Here is a 14,283-nt window from a genome sequence, read left to right on the forward strand (position 1 = left end):
ATTAACTTGTCCCTTATTCATTTGTTTGCTGGGTTGGTTCAGTTTACTCCTTAAAAAGATGCTTCATTTCTGTTTGTAAAGCATCATGTTACCCATGGATCAATATTCAACATAGAACGAAATCCTGTATGTTCTTTCTACTTACTCATTCTTGATTCTGGGAGAACATCATTTTGTGCCCAGTCAACCATTTCCTTTTCCCCCCTCATGATTTCTGAATCATTTCTTCATAATCTAGGATCCAGCTTTGTAGTGACAAGCAAGAGTGGATGTGTAAATGGTCCTATGTTGTCTGTAGAAACACAATCTGTGCATGAACATTGCTAGAAAATCTCTTGTTTCGGGGATGTAGTATCTAAATTAGAATCCTTTGATTTCTTTTTGTCACTAATAGATGAAACAGTGAAATTAACTAGACAATAGTTTTACCCAACTACAAATTAAACAGAGCACATCAGTCTAATGAGATAAGTATGAAGATGACTCACTGCAATGCACTGTAAACATTTAAGAAGAATCAATTAAAAAAGTGTCCCTACACTGTCACAGTATGCTATAAACAGGGTTTTTTTTTTTGTTATTTTCCTGCTTTTCTATTTTATTTGCTGTGTTTTAGCCAAGATTATGTGTAATTAAGGTATGTCATATGTTTTCCTTATTATAAAATCCTTCAAATGTTTAAAAGAACATTAAACTTTGAAAAATGTTATTGTCATTTTGATACAAATAATATGCATGTTTTTCTTTAGTAAGTAAAGCTAATGATTCATATAGTGTTCTGAAACATCTGTTTGAAGCGTGAACTGTAGAGAAGGTACAGAGTAGAAGTTTAATTATCACTGGATAGAAGGTTGCATCAGGTTTGGGTATGTCAGGTCAGACAAATCATTCTAAAGAGTAACTTTGTCTATGGAAAACAATTGAAAGACAAGGATGATCTCAGAGACATTTTACATAAGCAAGCCCTATGATACAAATGAGTTAAGAATATTGAATAGATGAAAGAAGAAAGACATTGCTAGTGTGTAGTGAGCATGGTCTTCGCAAAAGAGAGTGATAAGTGATTCTCTTTTTTTTTTTTTTTTTTTTTTTTTTTCGAGACAGGGTTTCTCTGTGTAGCTTTGTGCCTCTCCTGGAACTCACTTGGTAGCCCAGGCTGGCCTCAAACTCACAGAGATCCGCCTGGCTCTGCCTCCCGAGTGCTGGGATTAAAGGCGTGCGCCACCACTGCCCGGCGATAAGTGATTCTTGATAGAGAACTTAGGGCTAGAACATACAAAATATTATGGTTTAAATGTTTGTAAATTTAAATCTAGACAGTTTTACACATTATTCTTGCTAATGGACTATGGTTATTTGGATATAATTATAATTCTTTGGTCACATGGATGGAGATTGGTGTTACTTATAGTAGGTACTTAGAAATCCTGGCCAAATCAGAACTTTTGCTTTTAACGTACACTATAACATTGCCCACAATAGTCCAGAATGAAACACATGAAAGGAAAACATAACATAAATGAACCAAGCAAACAGTTGGGTCGAATATGTTCAAATAGTTCCCATGGTACTCATTAAGCAGTACTTCTTAAGACATTTACATTCAAGAGAGATGCTTAGGAGATGGTAGATAGATATAGAAGTAGATTGACACATAAATCTCATATATTCAGTAAACTGAACTTTGAGAAGAAGAAAAAGAGGTTTTTGGACTACACCCTGCTGGATGGAAGCATAGATCCACTGCTTCACAGAGTCTACAATGAGCATGGTTCCCCAGAGCTGGTGGTAAATATAGTTCTGCCATATTGGGAAGCTGAGGTGGGTGGAGCCAGCAGCCAAAGCTGCCATTTCAGTCCTAGTCACACTGCAGTTTAAAGCAAATGATTCACGATGAAACAGATTCTGATGAAATAAACCTCTAAATGGTTTACAATGTGTATGAAAACAAACATAGGCTTGGAAGAGAGAGGAAAAGGAATATTGACAGTTATATAAAGAAATAGAAAGTTTAAAAAAAAATAAAGTGTTTAAAGAGAAAGCAAAAGTAATATAAAACATAAGCCACGTAAAGATGGAAATCACACAGAGAGTCTGGATTATATTGTCTTTGGGATTTTTAACTGCAAAGAGACATTTAACTCTGAAGGCTGTTCAGTTAAAACAATATGTACATTTCAAAGGTACATTGACTTCAAAATTTGGATCTAAGCATATGTTGCTTTGGAAAGGAGGTTCTGCTTTTGTTTCCACAGAAGATAAAAACTTGTGGGTTGCTTCCAGGCTAATATGGATGGATCAACCTAGACCCTCTGAAAGGTCTCCAATGACAGCCATGGCCCAGATGATCCAACATCCAAAACAGTTTCAAGGCAACAGGCTCAGAATATACAGCATTCACAGACTACTGCATTCAGGACTTGACCATAATTATTAACTTTCTCAGGATCCCCATTAAATTGCCAGCACCTTCATCTAGCAGGAAGTAGTATGAGAACCTAGACCCAAATTCCCCAAATTTTGTTTGTGAATGTTTATTTTTATTTACAGGGGGTTGATTATAAATGTAATCTCTTTCTAAAGAATAAAAGGGAGCCAGGCGGTGGTGGCTCACACCTTTAATCCCAGCACTCGGGAGGCAGAACCAGGCAGATCTCTATGAGTTTGAGGCCAGTCTGATCTATACAGTGAGATCCAGGACAGGCACCAAAACTACACAGAAAAACCGTATCTTGAAAAAAACAAAATGAAACAAAAGAATAAAAGGAGATATAGATATGATACGATAAAGAGTAACAATTTGTTTAAAATATTTTACATTGCTATAGATTTTACTTTATTGATCCAAATTTAAAGTTAATTTTGTTATAATTTATGTAAATTTCTACTCCTGTTTAACATATTGTTTGTTCAACTTATTTAAAATTATAATGTATGATTAAGAAATACAGATTAATAGTTAATCATCTATGATAGTCAAACTTATAGTCATGTTAGTTTAGTTTTCTAGGTATACATAGATATATTTCAGATAGGTAATTTTCAAACACTTCAAAGACCTACAGAATATGGCATTTAAAATGTTTTAAAAACTTGAACTTTCTGGACAGTGAGACACGTCTGTTCCTGGCAGGATTGATTTACTTCAGTGAGGAGATGGGTGTTGAGGACATTCCATGTGGAGTTTATTTCCTTCTTGGCAAAGACAACCATTTGGGCAAGAAACTATTCTTGCCTAGACTGCTTGACAAAATGTTGTATTGACTAGACATGCAGGACCCATAGGAAGGTGACCACTGAACTTTGCAAGGAGAGATAGCCCTTCAGGTTCCTGCTTCACAGAGAAACTGCCAGATATTCTACAGGACACAGAGAGAAGCAACTGAGAGACTCTAGGGCTGTAGGCTGAAGAATGGTGTTGGGCCCTGGCCCCTGCTCCTTGGGTAGCTGCTGGCTTGCTTGCTGACCTTTACCAGATGTCCTCCCTATGTTGATTTCCTGACGGCTTTCTTCTGCAAAAACAGCTAACCACAGGATCCTTGTTCTGTATACCCATCTCAGTTGAGTAAACAAGTTAGGGGGATAGTGAACTTTTGCCCTCATGGGTTTTTCCACGTACTGTAAGCCTGTATTTAAGGCCTCTCCCTTCCTTCAATAAATGACATTCTCTTCAGACAATGACCTGCTGTCTTGTCTTTATTTAATCCTCAGCCCCTCGCTCGGACATGGTGAATGGGTTCTAGTGTGGGTGCTACAGAATGGATACAACATTGCAGAAGAACTTTGAGTGCCTGTCCAGGCAGCCAGCTGTCTCTGTCATTCTAGATTTTTGGAAGTTGTTTGCAATGCTCTTCCTGTTTACTTAGGTAATATTATATCCTTCTGAGGTCTTTGATGTTGTTGAAGACTCAATAGTTGTATTTTTCCTTGGTTATAATAAGAGACAAATTAGATATGAAACTTTGGACTCACAAATATAGGATAGATAGGATATTTCCTTTAATTTTATAAAATACAAATAGACTAGATATTGGAACTGTAAATTCTTGCTTGATATATGTAAATTTATTAGGTTAAAGTTAAAACCTTCCCTTTGTTTAGACAGAAAAGGGGAAATGATAGGGGAATGTCTATATGAATGCTGTGAAAATATGTTGCTCTTATTGGTTGATACATAAAGTCATTTGGCCTATGGCAAGGCAGTTTAGAGGCAGATGAAAAATCTAAACCGATAGACAAAAAGAGAAAGGAGAGGAAAAGCAGATGACAGCCGCCACTAAAGGAACAAGATTCCAACAGACCAGTAGGCCACAGCCACGTGGCAACTTATAGATTAATAGAAATGGGTAAATTTAAGATGTAAGAGCTAGCTAGCAAGAAGGCTGCCATGGCCATAGATTAAAAATAATATAAGCCTGTGTGTGTTTATTTGGGACCAAGCGACTACAGGACATGGGTGGGAGAGATTCTGCAAGACCAGAGAAAATTTCTGGCGAGAGAGAGAGAGAGAGAGAGAGAGAGAGAGAGAGAGAGACTGTTTAACACACTAAGTCCATTTAATGTTGTTTCTATATATGTGTGATTGTGGCTGAACAACTATAACTAGATAACCTTTTAGGGAGTTTGGTCCTGGAGAAAACTGATTTTTCATTTTTCAGCAGTCATTGATTGCCTGCATCTTTGCAGCTTGTGGTGGGGTTTTGTGATATCTACCCCATTTGTATTTGCCCATCAAATGGGGCTGTCATTATGGATGTCTTATTTAGTGAACAATACGGTTGAGATTTCAAAAGTGTAGCGTCCTTGTTGTAGCTTCAAGACTCTGTGTCACAGTAGACATCCTGGTCTCCTGGCTCTTTTAATCTTTCTAGCCACTCTTTCACAATCTCTTCTGAGCTTTAGGTCTGGAAATTGTGTTAATATGTATCTGTTGGGGCTGGGAACCCCACTGTTACTTATTCTCTGTATTTTAGAAGTTTTGGTGTCTTGCTATAATCTCTAATTGTTTGGGGAGCACTGTTTTCATGATTAAGAGCTACATTTGTCTGTATGTACAAGGATACACATTTAAAATAGAGTTAGAAACTATGTCAGTTTTTACTTAGAAAATAGCAGTAGAAAGTTAATCTCTCAGTACATGACTTCTTCAGCCACAAAGAGTTGGCTAGGTGTCTTGGTCACTGTACTATTGTTGTGATGATAGACCATGACCAGGAAAATGTATATAAAAGAAAGCCTTCAATTCAGGCTTGTGGACACTGAGAGGTTCAGTCCTTTATTTTCATAGTGAGAAGCATGGCAGCTGGTCTTGAAGAAAGAGCCGAGAGTTCTACATCACATCTGCAGACAGCAGAAAGAGAGAGAGAGACACTGAGTCTGACTTGGGCCTTTAAAAACTCAAAGCCCACCTCCAGTGACATACTTCCTCCAACAAGGTCACACCTTCTCCTGTAAGGTTATTTTTTCTATTTTTTTTCTCAAGTAGTACCACTCCCTGATGACTAAGTACTTAAGTATATGTGACTATGGGGGACATTCCTAATCAAACCACCACAGTAGGTTTACAATATCACAGATGACTTAAAAAGACACTATAGGCTCATAATGTGAAAAGCAGTTCCCAAAAAAATTCTCCTAAATTTTTCAGTGTGCTTATTGTAACCTAGGTCCAACCTGTCATTTTGATAACAAATGGAGATTTTAAAAAGCTGTGCCTATTAAGGAACTTTCAGCTCAGTGGAAGTAAAAAGAAGAGAATATAAGTAATAGACTGCTTGATATAACTGCCATAGTGGTCTAGGGCATTTTCTTTTCACTAAGAATGACTAAATTTTAGGATGCAATAAAATGAAATATTGTCAATAAAAAAATATCATTGTGGTAACTAGCATATAGTAAACTATCAAAACCTGATATTCTTCAAGGTTTTCAGCATTCAAAACTTTATATCATTCCTAGAATGTAACATGCATGCACATTGTAATGTGAAATTAATTAATAGATTATGGAAGTAGATGACAGAGATTTTATGTTCAACCACATTGCAGTGTTTACTATTGTGTAAGGTACATTGCTCTAAGAATCCACAGCCCTGTTTCAGTTTTGATTTTAGTTGTACTATGTATATCTTCCAACATATACTTACATTTGAAGTTCACATTAAAATCCCTCCTGTTGTTGTTTCCTATACTACTTGTTATTTAGGTGTACATTTCCAGAGAAAATGTAACAAATATAAAATGCCTTTGACAAAGAAATCTCCAGCTTCATTTAGTGTTTGCCTTCTTGTATTACATTTAAGCTAAGCAAACTGAAAGGAACAATTTCTTTCTTAATACCTGACAAAGCCTAGCTAATCTAAATTCTTTTGTATTTTATCAAATACAATGTTAGACCATGTTTGTTCTGCTCTTTTCAAATTACGAGACTCAACCTTGTAGTACGACATGCGCATTGTCAGATGTAAAACACATTTTCTGATCCAAATGTTTCTATTTAAATTCTTGTTGAAATATGAGCCATAGGTAAAAATGATAATTCTGGATGCTTTTTTGCCCTTTCTTTTGTGAGTTCTTTTAGGAATGTGTGCTCTTATATTTTTTATATTTATATTATTTTGATTTACATGTGAGAATAATTCCATTGTAAAAATTATCTTTGAAATTGAATTTTATGCAAGCATGAATCCCTCTTTAGTTCTTGAAAGAAATATATGGAAAATATAATAATATAATTGGATAAAAACAGAAGAAAATTTAGTAATTACCTAATTCTATACCACAATGTCTCTGAATGGACCAACAATTATTAATAACCCACATGGATAGCACATTTACCTACTTAGAACATCCATTTTCTACTTTCTGATAGGGCTGAATATTTGGTTGCTAAAATAATCTGTACAAGATTCCTTGATTCTTTTTTTTTGCCTCCAATTTGTCAGCATTGTTTCAAAATTATATACTATTTTGAAATTTCTCTTATTTATGAATAAAACTAGAGGTTAGTAACACTAGCCCACAGGTATGATAACCCCTGAGCTCTATGGAGCATACCTGCATAAAGCAAGCACTGCTCTATTTTAAACTTTTAATATTTTTTGTTTTCTCTTTAGTTCCTCCAAAATTTATTTGTTTATGGCCATAACCATAATATGTGACTATTTCTACAAATTAATATTATCTTCCTGGTTAACTTAGCATATTTTGGTCTCCATTTTCTCCATATGATTTAAAATCAATCCTTTGTCATGGAAATACTATCTAGAGGATAGCGTAGATTACCAAGTTAAAATAATAAATTTTCCCTTACCTTTCCTTTGAAAATATTGCATGACATTTAAAGACCTCTTATGAATTAAGCATGGTTTATCACTTACAAATTATTTCATACTATTTCTACATTATCACATGATCACCTGAGGTTTTCCAATGGGTCTATCATGATGAACACATTGCACTTCTTCACTCAGAAGGAACTTCTTTGAAATCTTCTAGCCTCTTTCCTGACCTAGCCTTTTTCTTCTTCTGGCTGGGACTAGTCATCTAAGGAACAGACAGGCATATAATAGTATAAATCATGTAAGTTTATAGAAACAGTAATTCATATTATGTCTTGAGTTTTCAGCTTAGGGTGAATGGTGTCATCACAGCATCAGTGGTAAAAATTTTATTTACCCACCAGTTACATGGTGACTCTGAATACTTTTTGATATATGAAATTATTGACACATGTGTGCTATTCCAAAACCAGTGCCATATGAGTCTAAACATGGTACCCTGGCTTTCATATCCAGACATCTGTTCCCAGGGTGTCAATCCTAGAAGGTAAGGCACTTGAGATATGTATGAAAATGAACATCAGGCTCTCATAAATTGAATCAATGTCTTCTTGAGAGTTCTGATGGAGTTTGTCAGCCTGCTTGCTGACATATCTTCAAACTCTATAAGAAATACACCCTCATTAGACATTATATCAGCTGGTAGCTGGATCTTAAAATTCCCAGCCTCTAATCTAAGCAATAAGTTTTTGTTGTTTATTAATTTTCCAGTCTAGGATATTTTGTAATAGCACTGTGTTGTGAGATAATTTTTTTTGTATGCTGTCAAAATGTGTCTCTGCCTAAAGTGCCTTCTGATTGTCTTAATAAAAAGCTGAATGACCCTTAGCTAGGCAGGAGAAGATAGGCGGGACTTCTGGACAGAGAGAGGAACTGGGAGGAGGAATCTAGGAACAGGGATTTTGCTAGCAGACTCAGGGCAAATTGGGCATGCCATGGTGAGGAAAGGTAAAGAGCCACGTGACAGAACGTAGATTAAAAATATGGGTTAATTAAGTTATAAGAGCTAGTTGGAAACAAGCCCAAGCTAAAGGCTAAGCTTTCATTATCAATAAGAAGTCTCCATGTCATTATTTGTGATCTGACAGTTCCAAAAGGAAGTCAAACAGCACCCTATATAGCATTAGACATATTATAATTAATGTGATATTTACCTTCATAATTTACAAAAAGTATTTTATTGGTGATTTTTATAGTTTCATTTATGCTATGACGGTTCTGGTGACTATCCAGATATGCAGATTATAATTTGTTTATTTATTTATGAGATAGACTCTTGCATTCAAACTTACTAAGTAACAGCTTATGACCCAAAAATTCTGATCATCCTGTGTACTGCCCAAGTGCTGAGATTGCAGGTATGAGCCATTATGTTTAATTTTTTCAGTACTGGGGGTAGGACCCACAACTGTGTTCATGCTAGGCAAGTACTCTACTAATTGAGCTACACTCTAGTACTCTGAAGTTATTACGATTTTTTTAACTCTAGAAAAATGTGAGAGTGAAGATAACCTACAATATTTTGATTTCTTATACATTCGGCCAACAAGTTTTGTATATCAACTCTATCACAGAGAAATTAAACTCACTTAATTCACATCACTCATTTCCCCATCCTACTGTTTAGTTATATATGAGAAACTGTATGTTGCTTACTGGGTGCTTTGTGAATGCTTCTTTTCATTATCATATCTTCTAACTAAAAATTTCATTTATTCATAAGCACATATAATGTTATAAAAATAATGATATTTTCTATTTAGAAAACAATATAAATTTTATGTGATATCTATTAATTTCAACAAAACTTTAATGTAGAAAATTTTAATAATTCTAATGCCTCTAGACCAAAGCACAATGTGTGTTTGTTGCACATTATTGATTTATGGGAGGTACATGAAGATTGTAATTTTAAAATCTTATAATTCCAAGTTAGGTTAGTGCTAGCCTGCTTTGTGCTGGCAGAGAAGACTTAAAATTTGTTATAGTAAACAGAAAATAATACCACATTTGTGCAGTGGCAACAGTAGTTTGGACTTTATATTAAACAAAACTTGGAAGAATTTGAATGTAAGACTCAAATTTGAGAACTGGACTGTAAACTTTCTTGGTGGGCAAAGGCAGTTTCCCTAAGAAGCAAGACAGAATGGAAATCCCCCTGCCTATGCTTAAATGATGCTAGGATAATGGATATGTGCCACCTTATTGGGGACTTATATTTTTCTGAAACAAAGGTAACTTGGTTTGGATAAAAGTTGAAGAAAATGATCATATGATTGAAATATTGAAAATGCTTTCTGTTCATTTGATTTGGTATAATTAATCTCTGTACTTACCTAGCTACCTAGCATGTAACCTTTGGAAAGCTGTAGAAACTTTGTAGCTCTTAGTTGCGTCTTCTGTATAAACAATGATAAAACTGACATTTACTTCCTAGACTTCTTATGAATATTCAATTAACTAATAGATATAAATGGTGTAAATGCAAATATCAAGGAGATGATTATGGGGATGATGATTATAAAGCATGGAGTGATTTAAAAAATGTCAGCTAGACATAAAAGGTGAGAGAGAATCAGGATTCCAATGTGGTTACATGATTGTAAGGCACATAGGAAAGAAGAGGATAAATTAAATAAAATCTAGCTGGGTGCAGTGAGTCTGTGTCTTTAGTAGAATCAGCACTCTGGAGAAAATGGCAGGTGAATCTATGTGGATTTTAGGTAAGTCTCTTATAAAGGTGATGTTCCAGACCGGAGCAACAGTGTGTGACCATATCTCAAAAGTTTGTTTTTAATAAATACATATTTTAACTTTAAGGATGTCTTAACAATAGTAATAAGTTGGCCATTGAAAATGTGTGGGTAGAGATAAAACAGCTATTCTGATATGAGAAATATAAAAGCAAAACCATTCAGTCTGTATGAGAAAGAAATAAAGATTGTGTTGTAGAAGAGAAGAGAATCATTGCTGTTTAATGTATAGAGGGATAAAAAGAACATTAGAATTAATGAGATGAAGAAAAGAAGAAATGGAATGAAAGTAGATAGGCACAGAAGAAAGGTGTACCTCAGGAACAAATTTTCAAGAGTGCCCATGTGCCCATATTTCAATAGTTTCCCTACAAGCTATTATAAGTTACACAGATTCAATGTATTTTTAACTTTATTTGTGGTACCAGAACATTCTTTAATATATTTTTTCATCAGAATTTGCTATAAAAAATTGATAGTTATTTTGCTGCATAAATCTTACTATTTCTGGAATATATGGATGTTTAGCTGATTGTTGAGTTAATTTGAAATCATGATTTTTAGACATAGAAACAACTGAAGCAAATTATATTCCCTTTTTAAACCTTGGCATCTATTTGGGTTAGCACGTGGATATTACACTGGGTCTGCAGGTGTTTTAAAAGTCATCTCGATTTCTGTACAGTCATGTAGTCACCAGTTAACACCCAAGCAGAATGAAAATTTCTCTCTCCAGTACCCATACATTAGATCTAATGTAACAAGTGCCACAGAGCATGAAATGAAAACATACCCTGTCTTAAAATTTAGTAAGTTATAACATACCGAATAAGCAAGGAAGACTTGGTGAAACTTCTGTCTCCAGTGCTCTTAAGAGGTTAGCTGAGTTATGAATGATTGTACAAGCCTGTATTCTTGGCTTCTTGAAAAGCTGATGTAAGAGAAACACAACTTTGAATTCTATATGGGTCACATAAAGTGTTCACTCCCAGCCTTTAGCTGGTTCCTATTTAGCGGGACCCTATTTAAAATGAAGGGTTAGAAGGGGTTAAGGAGCCAGGCAGTGGTGGCACATGCCTTTAATCCCAGCACTCCAGATGCAGAGTCAGGCAGATCTCTATGAGTTCAAGGCCAGCCTGGACTACAGAGTGAGTTCCAGGAAAGGCTCCAAAGCTACATAGAGAAAACCTGTCTCAAAAAAATAAAATAAAATAAAAAATAAAAGGGGGTTGTGGAGTAGTTAAGAAATGACTCAGTTAGGAAATACTTCTGCAGCATATACAAAGCCTCCCGGAGTGGAGGGAGAGAGAGACAGACAGAGAGAAACAGAGACAGAGATAGACAGAGAGACAGACCATAGAGGACAGGAGAATGATGAGAGAAAGGGATGGAGAGGAAGAATGGATATAAGTGGGACAGATTGAGAGGGACGATATGGGAGAGAGAGAATCAGAGAAAAAAAGAGACATAAGGGAAGGGTGGGTAATACTCAGGTTGTCTGATTTGGATTAGTGAGATGTATGTGAGCACATATTCACCACCACCTCTGCACAGGACTAGACTGCGAGGCTTCATGGCAATTTCAGTGAGTCTTACTTGGGGGGTAAGTTTTCTCACAGAATGAGGTTGTGGAGGAGCGGTTCTGGATGAGCTTGCCTTACATTCACACTCAGGGCTCTAGGAGAGCCATGGAGGAGGTATTAGTACTCTTAAAGTCTAGACTTGACATTAATGTAGAAATGCATCTGCTAGTTTGTGTTGGTCAAAGAAGAAAATCTAAAGCTTTCAAGGAATGAAGAGATTGGTAATTCAACTCTATTTCTCATTAAGGGGAATAGCATCAGACTTAATAATATATGTAATCAATCACTCCTAGATGAAAATAAGGAATATTTATTCCTCTATAATATTATAAAATGTACAAGAAACCTGTTATTCTCCAGTAAATCTATAGAAAAGAACACATTTTTAAAGTGCTGTGTAGAAAAAAAATTAAGTAATAATTTATAAGGAGCATCCACAGTAGAGCAGATCAGTTCAGGATTTAAATATTCTTTCTCAAAAATATGGATTGAGTTATTGGTTTATGAACTTTCTGAAAATGTTTACACAGTGTATTGTACTGCTTCTGGTACTTCATTTATGTGTTCTAAATGTAAGTAGATAGATAAAGTAAGATTTCCACTCAATACTACATAAAAGACTAACATGATTAATTTTAGGAAAGTGCTTATTATCCAGTTTTATCAGAAGTAAATTTTCACTGACATTCTGCACTAACATTTTTAAATAAGAGGAAATGATCACATACCAGCTTATAAGTTCACAGATTTACATGACTGCTCAACCAATGAAAACGATTGAATAATGATGAAGAATTAATAAGTAAGAAATAGAGATACAATAGTTATAAAGGAACTGTGGATTTGACATGTATAATGGATTAGCTATTAATTTTTCTTCTTCTATATGTTGTTCTAATAAGATTTGTCAGGCTGCTGTTCAATTTATCTTTCTGTGCATCTCTCTTACAGATGACAGATCACTGACTATTATGAGTCAAATTTTCAGATAAAATGAAAAGACTTGCTTCACCAGTAGCTATGAAGGAAAGACATTGGTATGATTACATCTATGACTCTTATGCCCTTATTTACATATTTAAAAAAATAAATCAGGGACTGTGGAGGTTTGGCTAAGAACGGTCCTTAGGGACTCATATATTTGAATGCTTAGTTACCAGGGAGTGAAACCTTTTGAAAGTGTTCAAGTGGTTAGGAGGTTTAGTCTTCTTGGAGGAAGTGTGTCACTGGGGGTGGGCTTTGAGGATTCAAAAGCCCATGCTAGGCCCAGTCCCACCACGCCACCACCACTTTCTCGTTCTCCCTACAGATCAGGATGTAGCTCCCACCTATTTCTCCACCACCATTTCTACCTGCGCCCATGCTCCCTGACCTGATGATAATGAACTAAGCCTCTGAAACTATAAGCAAGAATACCCATTAAATGATGTCTTTTATAAAATTTACCTCGGTCTTTGTGTCTCTTCATAGGGAGAGTCAAGAAACTAAGACAACATTTTCAATATGCTGTTAACAGCTCATGTATAAAATATATCATTTCTACTTCTTTCTCTCCATTTTATAGACACCCTAAAGACATAATCTGCCTTAAGTCCAGTGTTCAGTCAGTCAGTATTACCAAGGTTTATACCCCTATCTATCACCGAATTTTGGTTTAGATATTATCCTATGTTCTCCCTTATTTTCTTTCTCAAATAGACATAAAATCCTTACATCTATATTTGTAAAACTAAATCATCCTACTTTGAATTGTAATCTTGGACTTCCAGGCAACTATAAATATCCAGAAAATATTCCGGGACTCTCTTCCGAGTTGTTCTCTGTCCACTATACATGTACAATGAAACTTATTGTGCATTTACGCATGTGAGCACACACACACACATGCACAAACATGCATGCTCATTAACACATACAAATACATAAAAATTCAAATAAAAAATTAAAGAATTCTCCTACACAAATTTTATATAACAAAAAAATCAAAATTATTTTTCTGTATTTATTAGAGTGTATTCCATCATTGATTCAGAGAGGTTCTAAGATACATGATAAACAAACAAGTGGTAAAGTAAGTAAGGAATAAAAGTGAAAGTACAATTTTATAATCTCTGATAACATATTTATGTGTTTAATAGTTTCAGATATTGCCAAAGAATTTTCACAGTGACATGATGGAAAACAAATAGCATTTAAAACAAAATAACCTTGGAGCTGATACCAAAATTTACTTTAGTAAGACTTTTGTTTTAAATCTCTGCATCAACAAGTTAATAATGTTAATTACTATATTTCCTTGAAATAAACCACCTCTCAAAAACCAGTATTTAGAATATGAAATTAATACATTCCACATTTATGAATTAATTTTTCTCAAGACTCAGATATAGAAATAATTAATTTAAATTACTGTCTTTTTATTATGAGAAATGAAATTTTAAGAATCATGCCCAATACACCAGGAAAATAAGATGCCAACCACAGGACAGTCTACAAGGGCTTTAGAAATATTTACTGTAGTACTGAAGGTCAGTGTATATCTTCTGGATTGAGCATATAGGCTCCCCCATGAGCTTGATTATGTACCTCAGTTGGGAGCACCTTTTAA

This window comes from Peromyscus eremicus, chromosome 17 (assembly GCF_949786415.1).
Source record: "Peromyscus eremicus chromosome 17, PerEre_H2_v1, whole genome shotgun sequence".
In the NCBI taxonomy this organism is placed as follows: Eukaryota; Metazoa; Chordata; class Mammalia; order Rodentia; family Cricetidae; genus Peromyscus; species Peromyscus eremicus.